General features: G+C 43.6%; 1 protein-coding gene across 2 annotated transcripts in view; it reads left to right on the top strand.

The window, feature by feature from the left end:
• SPAG17 (sperm associated antigen 17) overlaps positions 1-12,656 on the top strand; it is a 742,651-nt gene that overhangs the window by 250,127 nt on the left and 479,868 nt on the right. The window lies entirely within an intron of this gene.

The raw sequence follows: 12,656 nt of genomic DNA, 5'->3' as shown, positions 1-12,656 counted from the left end.
GTGTCTCCAGTGTTTGGGGCCTGAGTACTGTCCGGAGACCTGTTCCTGCTGTTCTTCTCTACAAAAAAGAACTTTGAAGAACTGCCTCATTCAACAGCGACGTCACCTCGGCATCGGGATGGATGGGGACTCAACATCGCTTCCAACGTTGACGGTGCTATCCAAGTCGACACCAACAGAAACAACTTCTGTGTCACAACCTTCTGTGGGTAAGCCGGCTGAGAAGCCTTTCCCCACCCCATCTGGGCCTCAGGTCAAAGTAGCAGTGAGCCAAGTCCTGCTGACCTCGAAGAAGCCCAAAAAGTGCTCTGCTCCGCTATCGATGAATGCCTCATCATTGGCCTCATCATCGCCAGAGCATAGAGCCGCACCAAAGGTACCGACAAAAATGCCAGGGTACCAGTGCTTACCCTCAAGCAAAAATTGACAATTTGCTTAGGGAGGAACTGGGTGAGCATTTTCAAATGCTGGTGCCGATCCAATTTGTGCCCGTGTCGACACTGACTCCCCCGGCGCCAGTCCGGTCTGAGCCCTCGACACCGGTTGCACCTGCAGTGGATACTTCATCGGTTCGGAAGCTTCCCACCAAGGAATCGGTACCATCAACTTGCCAGCACCGGTCGTCCTCGACGCAGACATCGCCAGAGTCAACTCCGGTGCGATCACAAAAGGCATTGCAAAAAGTAAAGCATATTGAGCCTTCAACACCGAGTTTCGACACTGTCCACATTTTGTTCAGGATTCAGACTTGTGGGGAGACTTTGAACAGGATCCTCTTCAGTCTGAGGATGTGGGTTATTCTTCTGATGAGTCACCGCAACAATCCTCTCAAGAGACTCCTGTGTTGTCTGAAAAGTCATCTTATTCCAAATTTCTTTGTCAAATGTCAGAAACTTTATCCATTTCACTAGAAGCTGACTCCAAACGGTCTAAACAGTTCTTGGAAGCTTTTGATTATGATCAACTGCCCAAGGAATTGCTCAAGCTTCTCCTTCATGACATTTTACAGGAAACTTTTTATAAAAATCTGGAAACACCATTTTCCATTCCTGTGGCTCCTCGCAAGTTGGATTCTCTGTACAGAGTGATTCCTATTCCTGGGTTTGACAAACCCCAACGTCCACATGAGTCTCTTCTGGTGAAGTCTACATTAAAGAAGTCTCCAGGGGCTAGGGTTTACGCAACTGTGCCCCTTGGCAGAGAGAGCAAAGCCATGGATCGGTTTGGCAAATGCCTTTATCAAAATGCCATGTTGGTCAAGCGCTCTGGCAACTATAATTTTCATTTTACTTTTTACCTCAAAAACTTGATTAAACAGATTTCCACTTTCCAGAAATGCATTCCAGAGCGCAAACTTCCCGCTTTTCAACATCATATTTCTGATCTGTTTCAGCTGAGGAAAATATGGTACGTTCTATTTATGACACATTTGAACTTACCTCCCGTGCTGCAGCCATGTCTGTAGCCATGAGACATCTGGCCTGGCTTCGTGTGTCTGACCTGAATGTGAACCATCAAGTGGCTTGCCACTGCTCCATGTCTTCCTTATTGCTCTCCCCTCTGCCAGGAGGGTCAGTGAGTTACAAGCAATGGCAGATCCACCCTTCACAATTTTTCACCATGATAAAGTGGTTTTACACAAGCATCCTAAGTTTCTATCGAAAGTTGTCACGGAGTTTCATCTCAATTTGTCGATTGTTCTGTCAGTGTTTTTTCCTAAGCCTCATTCTCACGCTAGAGAAACCGCTTTGCACACTCTAGACTGTAAGCGTGCTTTGACCTATTACATCGACAGGACAAAGCCTCTTCTTACTTCTCCCCAATTCTTCATTTCATTTGATCCAAACAAGTTGAGACATCCTGTTTCCAAGAGAACGATTTCCAACTGGCTGGTTGCATGTATCCCGTTATGTTATACTCAGACTGAACTGGCACTGAAGAGTCATGTCACAGCCCACAAAATTAGAGCTATGGCAGCTTCTGTTGCTTTTCTTAGATCTACTCCCATTGAGGAAATTAGTAAAGCTGCTACCTGGTCCTCAGTTCATACCTTCACTTCTCACTATTGTCTTGAGTCGTTCTCCAGAGGGGATGGGCACTTCGGCCAATCTGTATTACAAAATTTATTTTCCTAAAGGCCAAGTTTATCAAGTTTCAAGTTTATTAAAATTTTTGATTAATCGCTTTGTCTTTTTTTCAAAGCGATGAACATACATATATATAAATAGAAATAGTTAATATTACAATATAAAAATAGAAATTAAAACATTAATTATACATGACCTTAAAAATTAATTTAAAAGAGAAAAAAAAATAAATAAATACATATTTGACAAAACATGAGTAAAGGGAAAAGGGGATAAGAACTACAAAATATAATAAAAAGAAGGTTGGGGAAAAACATAAGGTAGGAATTTTTTTTTTTTTTTTTTTTTTTAATTATTGAATTATTGTGTTCCAGATTATAAGTTATTAATCAAAAGCGTCTTTAAAAAGGAACGTTTTTAAATTAATCTTGAATTTATCAATATCATGCTCTTTTCTTAGGTAGATTGGCAAGGAGTTCCACATTTGTGGAGCAGTAACAGAAAAGACTCCCACCATCCCATTCTTGTTAGCTTGGAGGTCACCCATCAGTGAGAATATGCTGCCTGCTTGTCCTGGGATAAAGCACAGTTACTTACCGTAACAAGGGTTATCCAGGGACAGCAGGCAGATATTATCACAACCCACCCACCTCCCCGGGTTGGCTTCTTAGCTGGCTTATCTTAACTGAGGGATCGTGTGCCATCGGGCGGGAAGGCACTCGCATACGTGTGGTGTGGACTATCGCAAACTTTCTAAAGACTTAAAATGGCGATGTACTTTTAAAGTGGTGCATACTGGGGCTCCATTGGTGATGTCTCCCATCAATGAGAATAACTGCCTGCTGTCCCTGGATAATCCCTGTTATGGTAAGTAACTGTGCTTTCTCTGAAGACAAGCAGGTATAATATTATCACATGTAGACAACATCATCCACGGAACCAGTACTGACAGGTAATAAGTGTAATGTTAAATTTTAAGCATTACCCATTCTGTATGCATTCTGGTGCCTTCTCGAATGACATCAGCTTGCGAGACCTGCAGTTCTTAGTTTTCCTTGTCAAACTTTGCCTTTTTAGGTACCTTCCCTTTGGGTTTTCTTTCAGGTTTTCTTGTGTGTTGTTTTCTTTCAAGTTCCTCCCGTTCAGTCAAATTTTTCAAGTTTTTTTCATTTTACATTTTTGGGCCTTTGGGCCACTTTATTCCTTTTCCCTTTCCAGGAACATCAAGCTGTTTTTGGCTTTAATTTTACTTGAGCTCCCCGGGCCATTGAGCCCTTTGATTTCACATCAGCAGTTTTCCCTTCAATACCCTTCATTAGTAGCTTCAAGAGATACACTCAGTGCAACATGGCCATTTCAGGCACTGACCCGCACAACTGGTGTGTTCAGTGTTTTGGTCTTGAGTATCAGGACATATTTTTTGCCCTCTGCTCTCATATGCAGAAGAGGATGCTGAAGGCTCATAAACTTAAATTAGAAAAGGACTTCAATACACCCACTGGGGAAATCAAGTATGGCTTCAGTGTACAATGGTATCAACCCCAACACAGACTGTGTCAACGTCGCATCGCTCTGAGTCAATGCAGTGCTGGAATTCTACTTTGTCGTCTGTATCACCTGGGAACCATGTAAGAAAGCTAAGACGCACAAACATGTCTCCCATTCCAAACATGCCTCAGCTTCTTCTCAACTTTCATCTGCCTTGACACATCCTAAATGTTGATACATGGAGGACCAATCGCCTTCCCTCTAGCTGGTGTCTTCTCAGAGGTGTGCCTTGACATCTAGAGTGAAAAGCACTTTCTGTACTAGTACCATTGATACAAGTGCAGCTTTGAACATTACTTCAACAAGACCTCACAGGGCTACTGCAATCGAAGCCTACCCAGGCTCCTGTGGCCTCTGCACCTGCCTCAGCCAAGCCCAAAGATGTGTTGGCATGTCTTTTCAGTCAAAGGCTCCAGGCCTTCTTCTCAATGTCGAACATCAACGTCCGGAAGATCTCAACACATGCATTGTTCTCAAGGAAACACAATTCACCTGTTTCACTTGACACTCCTTTATGCTCATTTCGATGCTCTTCTTCAGAGACTTCTAGAAGAGAATACTTGGATGAAAGTTGTCGTCCGCACCCTTAGGCAGGAGGCCCAGGAATGCAGGGACGATAATTATGCTCTCGTGACCTCTTAGTCAGGTCGACCGGGAACTGCTTTGGCAACGGTTATGTCCATCGGTTGTCCTTCCAGGATTGGTTCCACTCCCAATTCCATAGCCTGGGGATCCTCAGAGCAACTGGGAGACAGCACCGCATCGGCTTCTCCAAGCTCCATGCCTTCAGGCCATTCAGGGTTCTGCAGAGCTCCTAGTCCTGAGCTAGCCAGAGGGAACTGTTCCTGGGACTGGTTTCCTCTCCTACAACCCTCCTTCTCCCTTACTAACTGCTCAGACTTTAGGTTCAGGAGTTTACAGCCCCGCCCAATCTCCCCAGCTGGAACACATTTCCGGTTGGAAGCCTTGGGCAGGAAAGGGGGAGGGGAAGCCTGTAATTCTACTCCCCGGCTCCCTCTTCTGGAATTGGAAAAAATGTCAGGAAAAGAACCACCTTGAGGTTTAAACTGCTGAGACAGAGGGTCATATGTTCTAGCCACTGGCTTAGGGCTAGGATCAACCCTAGCTGGCATAGCCTGCATATCACATACCCCCCCCCTTAAATGCCTGCTAGGGGAGGGCCTATGCCTAGGTGTCTCTTTCTCTCCCATGCGTGGGAGAGCGTCTGACCTAATGTTTCTTATGTCTACCTCCCCTCCTAGGGGAAGGTTTAATGGGGCCCGCAGTATAAAAGTCTCCATCCCAAATTAATTCTTGCGACTGAGACAGATCCGCGGTCAGTGACCTCCCTGGAGGATATTCTTCTTCTAAGGCACCTAGGCGGGTATCAAACCCCGCCATCGAGTCACACATTTCTTTCAGGTCATTCCTACCTATAAGCTCCACCTGAATCTGTACCTTCCTTACTTCTTCCCGTACCTCACTAACAGCACACGCGATGTTCTTTACTTCTGCTATGTGGTCCGGTTGTTCCTCCACATGGGCCTCGAGATGTCCTATCTGCTCTCTAAGGCTCTCGGTACTAGATCTTAATGCCTGTAAGTCCTTCTGATATTGTTGTAGGTTTGCCTCTAGGGTGGCCCTAAGCACCTGGTCAGTTTGACCCACCGTCTCCTTCAACCTGGTGCCTAAACTACCGTGTATGCCTTGGACTATTTCCTCCCACTGTTGCCGCTGGTCTACCTGCCTCTGGGCCAGTTCTTGATGTAGTTTGCCGAACTGCTGTTCTACCGTTTTCCCGAATTCTGCCACCGCGTCCCAGCTGCCCGGGAGTATACCCACAGTAGAGGTGTTGGTCTCTCCCTCAGAAGGGCTCCCCGAGGAACCAAATCCTTTGACCCCCCTATCAGTGTGGGCCAACTGCTTCCACTGTTCTAACCTAGGGTGCCAGATTCGTTCGCATATTAGTTGGGCAATACAGTCACCCTTCCTCACCTGGAATTCCTCCTCGGCATGGTTCATCATTAAGATGAGGACATTGCCCCGATAGTCAGGGTCAATTACCTGAGACAACGATCGCTGGCCCTGTCTCTGGATCCAGGCCTTCAAACCCTTAGGTACCGCCTCAAGAAACTGCTCATGCAGAATTTCGGTAAGTAAGGCCTGGGCGTCCCCTAGACAGGGTTGCAGCCACCTCTCAGCTAACTTCCGTAACCTATGAAAAAGAGCCTTGGGCCTTTCTTTTTCTCCCATTATGGAACCCCTAAATTGCTGGCGATAGTGTTCCCGGGTAAAGCCTAAGTAATCCAACACATGATTTTTTATGGCTCTATAGTTACTGGCCAGCTCAGGACTAAGAGTCTGATAGGCAGCCAAGGCTTTACCAGCCAGGCATGGTATCAGCCTCGTAGCCCATTGGTGCTCCGGCCAGCCTGCTGCCACAGCCATTCGTTCAAATGCATGTAAAAAATCATCGGGAGCATCTGTAGGCCCCATTTTACATACTTGCATGGAGTGGAGGCCTTGCGCTGCCATCGAGGCTCCCATAGTTGCGGGTGCTCCCGCTGCAGTCCCTCCAATAACTCCCTGGAATAGCTGTGCCATGGTCCTTGTTTGGTCCTCCATAGACTTGACCAATTCCTCATGTCGCCGTCCAGTCTCGGCTTGGCTCGCCCGCCAGAGGTCTTGGTTGCTTTGCAACACAACTTTTAAATCTTCCGTTTGCTTCTGCCTCTCCGAAGCCAAGAGGGTGAATAGTTGTTGCAGATCCATCGTGAGGCTGAAAAAGAAGCACAAAGAAAAGAAACCCAAGTGCGGAACCCCAGAACAGACTGGCCAATATTGCAGTTCCCCCTCACCCTTGAGCTTAGGTACTCTTACCCGCCTTTGGTTGTTAGGCCTCCTTGGCCTCCAGTCGTTCTCCGCACGGCTTGTTCCTCCGGACCTCGGGTCTGGTCCTTTATCGGCCACCTTCCAGAACAGGTCCAGCACAGGTAAGTTCTGGTCCCCACAGCTTCGTCCTCCGACGGCTTCCTTCTGGGTGTCCGGCTCTCCGACCCGGAAGACTCGTCCCTTCCAGCAGCCACCCGAAGCGTCCTCTCTTAGACAACTCTCTCTCTCTTAATGCAGGAACAACAAAACAAACTAACAAAAAAAATTCAAAAACGGTTTGTTTTTTTTTTTCCAATAGCCAAAGTTCACCAATATGTCCAGCAGGAGGCAGTAAAGATCCCACTCCTGATACCAAGTTGTCGTCCGCACCCTTAAGCAAGAGGCCCAGGAATGCAGGGACGATAATTATGCTCTTGTGACCTAAGGTAGGATACACAAGGAATGTCAGGATATACGCATAGTGATTCAGGATTTTCCCCAACACAAAAAAAACCAAAGGAGTCAAAATGAAAATCCGGACTGGATTTATTAAGTTCCACTATAGAAAGGGGCCAACACACTTGGTTCTGAATCCTTCAAATAAATCAAGGAGCTTTCCAAACAAGAAAGAAAACAGCATAATGTTATAGTCACATATTGCCAAAAATCATAAATCCAAACAGCTCCCAAAGGAAAGGAAAAAGGAAGACTCTGTACTCAGGAGTCTTAACTTTAAAGTCCTTGGCTGCACTACGCAGAAAAATACAAACAGTCTTTTTTTCTTTTTCATAGAACACAAAATATGTCCCAAAAGGAGCAGTGTCTCAACACTGCACTATGTCAGCCGATAGTAAGGCTGGCCAGGTGGTGTGCTCCACGTGCTGATATATGCCACATTAAAGAGCCCTCAATCCCACTCCTGATACCAAGTTGTCGTCCGCACCCTTAGGCAGGAGGCCCAGGAATGCAGGGACGATAATTATGCTCTCGTGACCTCTTAGTCAGGTCGACCGGGAACTGCTTTGGCAACGGTTATGTCCATCGGTTGTCCTTCCAGGATTGGTTCCACTCCCAATTCCATAGCCTGGGGATCCTCAGAGCAACTGGGAGACAGCACCGCATCGGCTTCTCCAAGCTCCATGCCTTCAGGCCATTCAGGGTTCTGCAGAGCTCCTAGTCCTGAGCTAGCCAGAGGGAACTGTTCCTGGGACTGGTTTCCTCTCCTACAACCCTCCTTCTCCCTTACTAACTGCTCAGACTTTAGGTTCAGGAGTTTACAGCCCCGCCCAATCTCCCCAGCTGGAACACATTTCCGGTTGGAAGCCTTGGGCAGGAAAGGGGGAGGGGAAGCCTGTAATTCTACTCCCCGGCTCCCTCTTCTGGAATTGGAAAAAATGTCAGGAAAAGAACCACCTTGAGGTTTAAACTGCTGAGACAGAGGGTCATATGTTCTAGCCACTGGCTTAGGGCTAGGATCAACCCTAGCTGGCATAGCCTGCATATCACAATCTGAATCTTATTCTGACCTATCATCACATTCCAGTGGTGACCTACCTCACTACTCTGCAGATGAATCTTATTGTATCTCATTTGATCCTTCTCCACCTCCTCCACATCACAGAGCTCCACCTGAAAACTTATCTTTCATAAGTTATGTGCACCAGATGGATCAGGCTTTTCCTATCAAAATGGAGTTTGAGGAGGAACTTCATGCAAAGTTAATGAAACTCCTGGAATTTGAGGAATGGCCTATAAGAGTGTATCAAAGTTACACTCCACATGGTCATGAAAGATGCTATATTTATAAATTGGGAGACCTCTTACCACAAACTGGACTCTCTTTATAGAATACAGGCTTGCCCTGGCTTTGATAAACCTCAACTTTAGTTGTGGTGTCTGCCCTAAAACATGCAAACAGTTCTCATTCATATCTAATCTAATCTAAGGCTTGGCTTTATATACCGAGACATCATTCCATGAAAGCTCGACTCGGTTTACAATAGTTAACTTAACAAATAAAAACCATAAAGAATAAGACTAAGTTTTGGAAGATTAATTTTCAAAGTGTTTAGTAAATAAAGTGGTTTTTAAAGATTTACAAAAAAATTGAAATGAGCCAGAACTCCTTAAAAGAAATGGAAGATCATTCCAAAGTTGAGAGAACTTAAAAATCAGATTGACTAAAAATCTTGACTCCTTTAATCCCTTTTTTGGAAGGAAGAGATAATTTAAATTGTTGATTACCTCTTGCAAAGAAGAATCTGTAAATGTTCCAAGATAAAGGAAGGGGAGGAGTAAAGATACCATATAGGATTTTAAAGACAACACAGGCACATTTAAATTGAACTGTAAAATAAACCGGAAGCCAATGGAGACTCTGGAGCAACAGAGTTATGTGATCAAATTTACGTTTCCCAAAGATCAATTTCGCAGCAGTATTTTGAATCAGTTGCAATCTATAAAGCCAAGTTTTTGTGATACTGAGGTAGATAACATTGCAATAATCTAGACAAGATAATAAAATAGATTGAACTAATATAGAAAAATGTCGATGATGAAAGAGATGTCTAACCTTCCTCAATAAATGCAGGTTAAAGAAACATTAATTTGATCCTTAAAAGAGAGAGAGGAGTCAAGGAGGACTCCCAAAACTTTAGCAGAAAACTCAATCTGTAGAGAAGATCCAGAAACCAAAGTTACAGAAAGAGGAAGACAATCCAATTTTGGGCCTAACCATAATAATTTGGTTTTAGTTGTATTAAGCTTCATCCGGACAAACTATGTCCAGGCTTGAAGTTTTGATATACAGAGATTTGCTAATATGCCAATATTCCACCAGGCAGAGAGGCTGGAACCCTGGATAAGTTTGGCAAATGTGTATTACAGACATCCATGCTTACTCATTTAAAGTAAAGGTCAGAGTACAAAAAGGGAAAAATAACTTTCGATAATTCAATATTTCAATTTTTTACAAAGTCCATCAAGCCCATATTATTGAGAGAAAAGTGTACTAACTTTTAAACTCCAGGAAAAGGAAAAAAATTGGGAATTATATCCCCAATACCAATAGGCACTGATAATAAATCTATGACCTTAAGTCAAAATCTGAACAAAGGAAATAATATACATTATTTCTCATTTGTTTGAAGAAATGCTTCAAGTTGTGTTAGCTCCACAAAAATGTAATCCTTATTCTGTAAGTGAAGCAGACATTTACATGGATACTTTAGGAATAACATGGCCCCCAGACTCACAACTTTAGGTTTCATGACCAAAAAGGCCTTTCTCCTCAATTGTGTAGGCCAGGCCGCGTCCGGAAAAATCATAATCCTATCACCACAAAACTTAGCTTCTTTATTTTTAAAATAAAGCTTCAAAATTAGTATTTTATCTGATTCATTCATACAGGAGACTAGAAGGGTGGACCTCTCTTGTATTACGTCCTGAGAATCTTCCAGAAAATCTGATATCCATTCTTACTAACAGAATAATGGATCACCATCTCTACATGTCCATCTGTTTAAAGTCTTTAATAAAGCAGTTGCCAGACTTTGAACATTTTTTTTCAGACCAGCTAAAACTGTTTCTACATCTTATTAAGAACTTTGGCCACCAGGAAGTACATTTGGCTCCAAATTCTGACTTAGAGATTTCAGTGCAGAAACATCTCTCTAATGTTCCTTGAAAAGGTGATGTTCTCTTCAGGGAATGCATCAAAGAAGCTGCAGACAAAATTAAGAAACATGATTACTTCATTAAAGGCTCAGGCACCTCAAATATCTCAGTCATCTCATAGGTACTCCAATACATCTAAACATTCTTCTTACTATAATTCCATACATCGTTACAACCAGCCTTCCTCGTCTATATGCTCAAATCACCAGAGACATCCTAGACAACAGAGTCAGCAGAAGTTACAGTCTCAAAATCAGTACAAACTTCATCATTTTCACCAATGCTGGTCTCTTATAACATTGGATCAATGGGTGTCCCAAGTAGTGGTTCAGGGTTATGCCCTTTGCCTACTATGAACACTTCCGAACCACCCTCCAAAAAAGTCTCTTTTCAACTTTCTGCAGAAGACCCTCCTTCACCAAGAGCTTTCAGCCCTTCTCCAGCTTAATGCAATAGAACAAGTTCCTTCAGGAGAGGGGTTGAGGGTTCTACTCTGAGTATTTCTTTATTCCAAAAAAGACTGGAGATCTCCTCCCAATTCTAGATCTCCATGCTCTCAACACATGGTCTCTCTGGGAACTCTGTTACCACTATTGGAGAAGAACGATTAGCTCTGCTTTCTAGACCTCTAAGAAACGTACACTCACACACTAATCTTACCTTCCCACAGAAAATATTCTTCAACTTCAAGTGGGTTCTCACCATTTTCAGTACAGAGTCCTATTTTTAGGTCTAGCTTCAGCACCTGGAGCTCTGAGCAATTTGCAACACCCTCCACACCTGAATAATTGCTTGCAGAATCAAATTGTTCTCATCCGCACTGACAATCAAATTTCCATGTTCTACTTGAACAAACAGGGAGGCATAGGGTCTCACCTTCACTGTCAAGAAGCAATAGAAATTTGGACTTGGGTGATTGCTCACAACATATTTCTCTGAGTGGTTTATCTGACAGGAAAGCAGAATGTATATCAACCACATCTACCTTGTTAAAGATCTTCTCCAATTGGGGACCCCTGAAATAGATCTCTTTGCTTCCTCCCACAACAACAATTTTCTGCTTTCCGGTCTAGATTCTACACTCCCAATCATCTGGAATCCAATGTCTTTCTACTGGACTGATGACAGAAGTTCTGCTATGTATTCCCTCAAATACCTCTCATTGGGAAAACTCTACTCAAACTTCACCAAGAATGGGGCACTATGATCCTCATCATGCCCTGTTGGCCATGCCTGCCTTGGTTTCCTCTGCTTATACAGCTCACTGATCGGGAACCCATCATACTTCAGATGTTTCCCAAGCTACTCATATAGAATGAAGGTTCTCTCCTTCATCCCAGACTATGCTCATTAACACTCACAGCATGGCATCTCTTTCTGGACAGGTAGATGCTTTCACCCTGTCTGCTTCAGTATCAGCTATCATTGAAGCTTCCAGAAAACCTTCCACACAACAATGTTATTGTTTCAAATTGATTTGCTTCACTGTGTGGTATGACCTCCATTCGCTGGATCCCATCTCTTGTCCTTTACCATCAGTTTTGGAATACTTTCTTCACCTTTCCAACTCTGGGTTAAAGACTAACTCAGTGCAAGCCCAACTAAGCACTATAAGTGCTTTCCATTCATTGTTAGAAAAGATACCATTATTTTTGTATCCCTTGGTTTCCAGATTCATGATTCAGATTAGCAAACTTCCTCTCAAGCCTCTTGCTATTGCCTGGGACATTAACATCTTTCTATCCATATTGATGAAGTCTCCTTTTGAACCACTCTTGACATGTTCCCTCAAATATCTTATTTGGAAAGTAGTGTTCCTCATAGCCCTTATGTCTGTAAACTGGGCCAGTGAACTTCAGTCACTGGTATCAGATCACCTTATACAAGATTCTTCCATAATAGGGTTGTTCTCTGAACACATCCAATGTTCCTCCGGAAAGTCATCTCCGAGTTTCAACTCAACAAGTCTGTAGGTCTACCAATCTTCTTTCTAAGGCCACATTCTCACCCTGGAGAAGCAGCACTCCACATCTTGGGCTGTAAACATGTTCTTGCAAACTATTTGAATCACACTAAGCCTCATAGAACTACCACTCAACTCTTCATGTCCTTCAACCTTAACAGACTTGAAGTCCTTGTCACCAAGAGAACCACCTCCATTTGGCTAGTGGACTGTATCTCCTTTGCATATACTCAGACTGGATTAATACTTGAAAGCCATATCATTGCTCATAAAGTTCGGGCCAAAGCAACTTCAGTAGCCCATTTTCTCTTTACTCGTATGGAAGACATTTCTAAAGCAGCCACTTAGTCCTCAATCCATACCTTCACTTCCAACTACTTTTTAGAGCACTATTCCAGATGGTAGTCGGTTTGGGCAATCAGTTCTGCAAAATTTATTCCTTTCCTAACACCAACTTTCCCCTCAGTTCTTCTGGGTTTTGCTAAGTTCATGTTTGTTAACTGTAACCCTCT

This window comes from Geotrypetes seraphini, chromosome 4, assembly GCF_902459505.1.
Source record: "Geotrypetes seraphini chromosome 4, aGeoSer1.1, whole genome shotgun sequence".
Lineage (NCBI taxonomy): Eukaryota > Metazoa > Chordata > Amphibia > Gymnophiona > Dermophiidae > Geotrypetes > Geotrypetes seraphini.
This window is presented reverse-complemented; position numbering and strand designations above follow the sequence as displayed.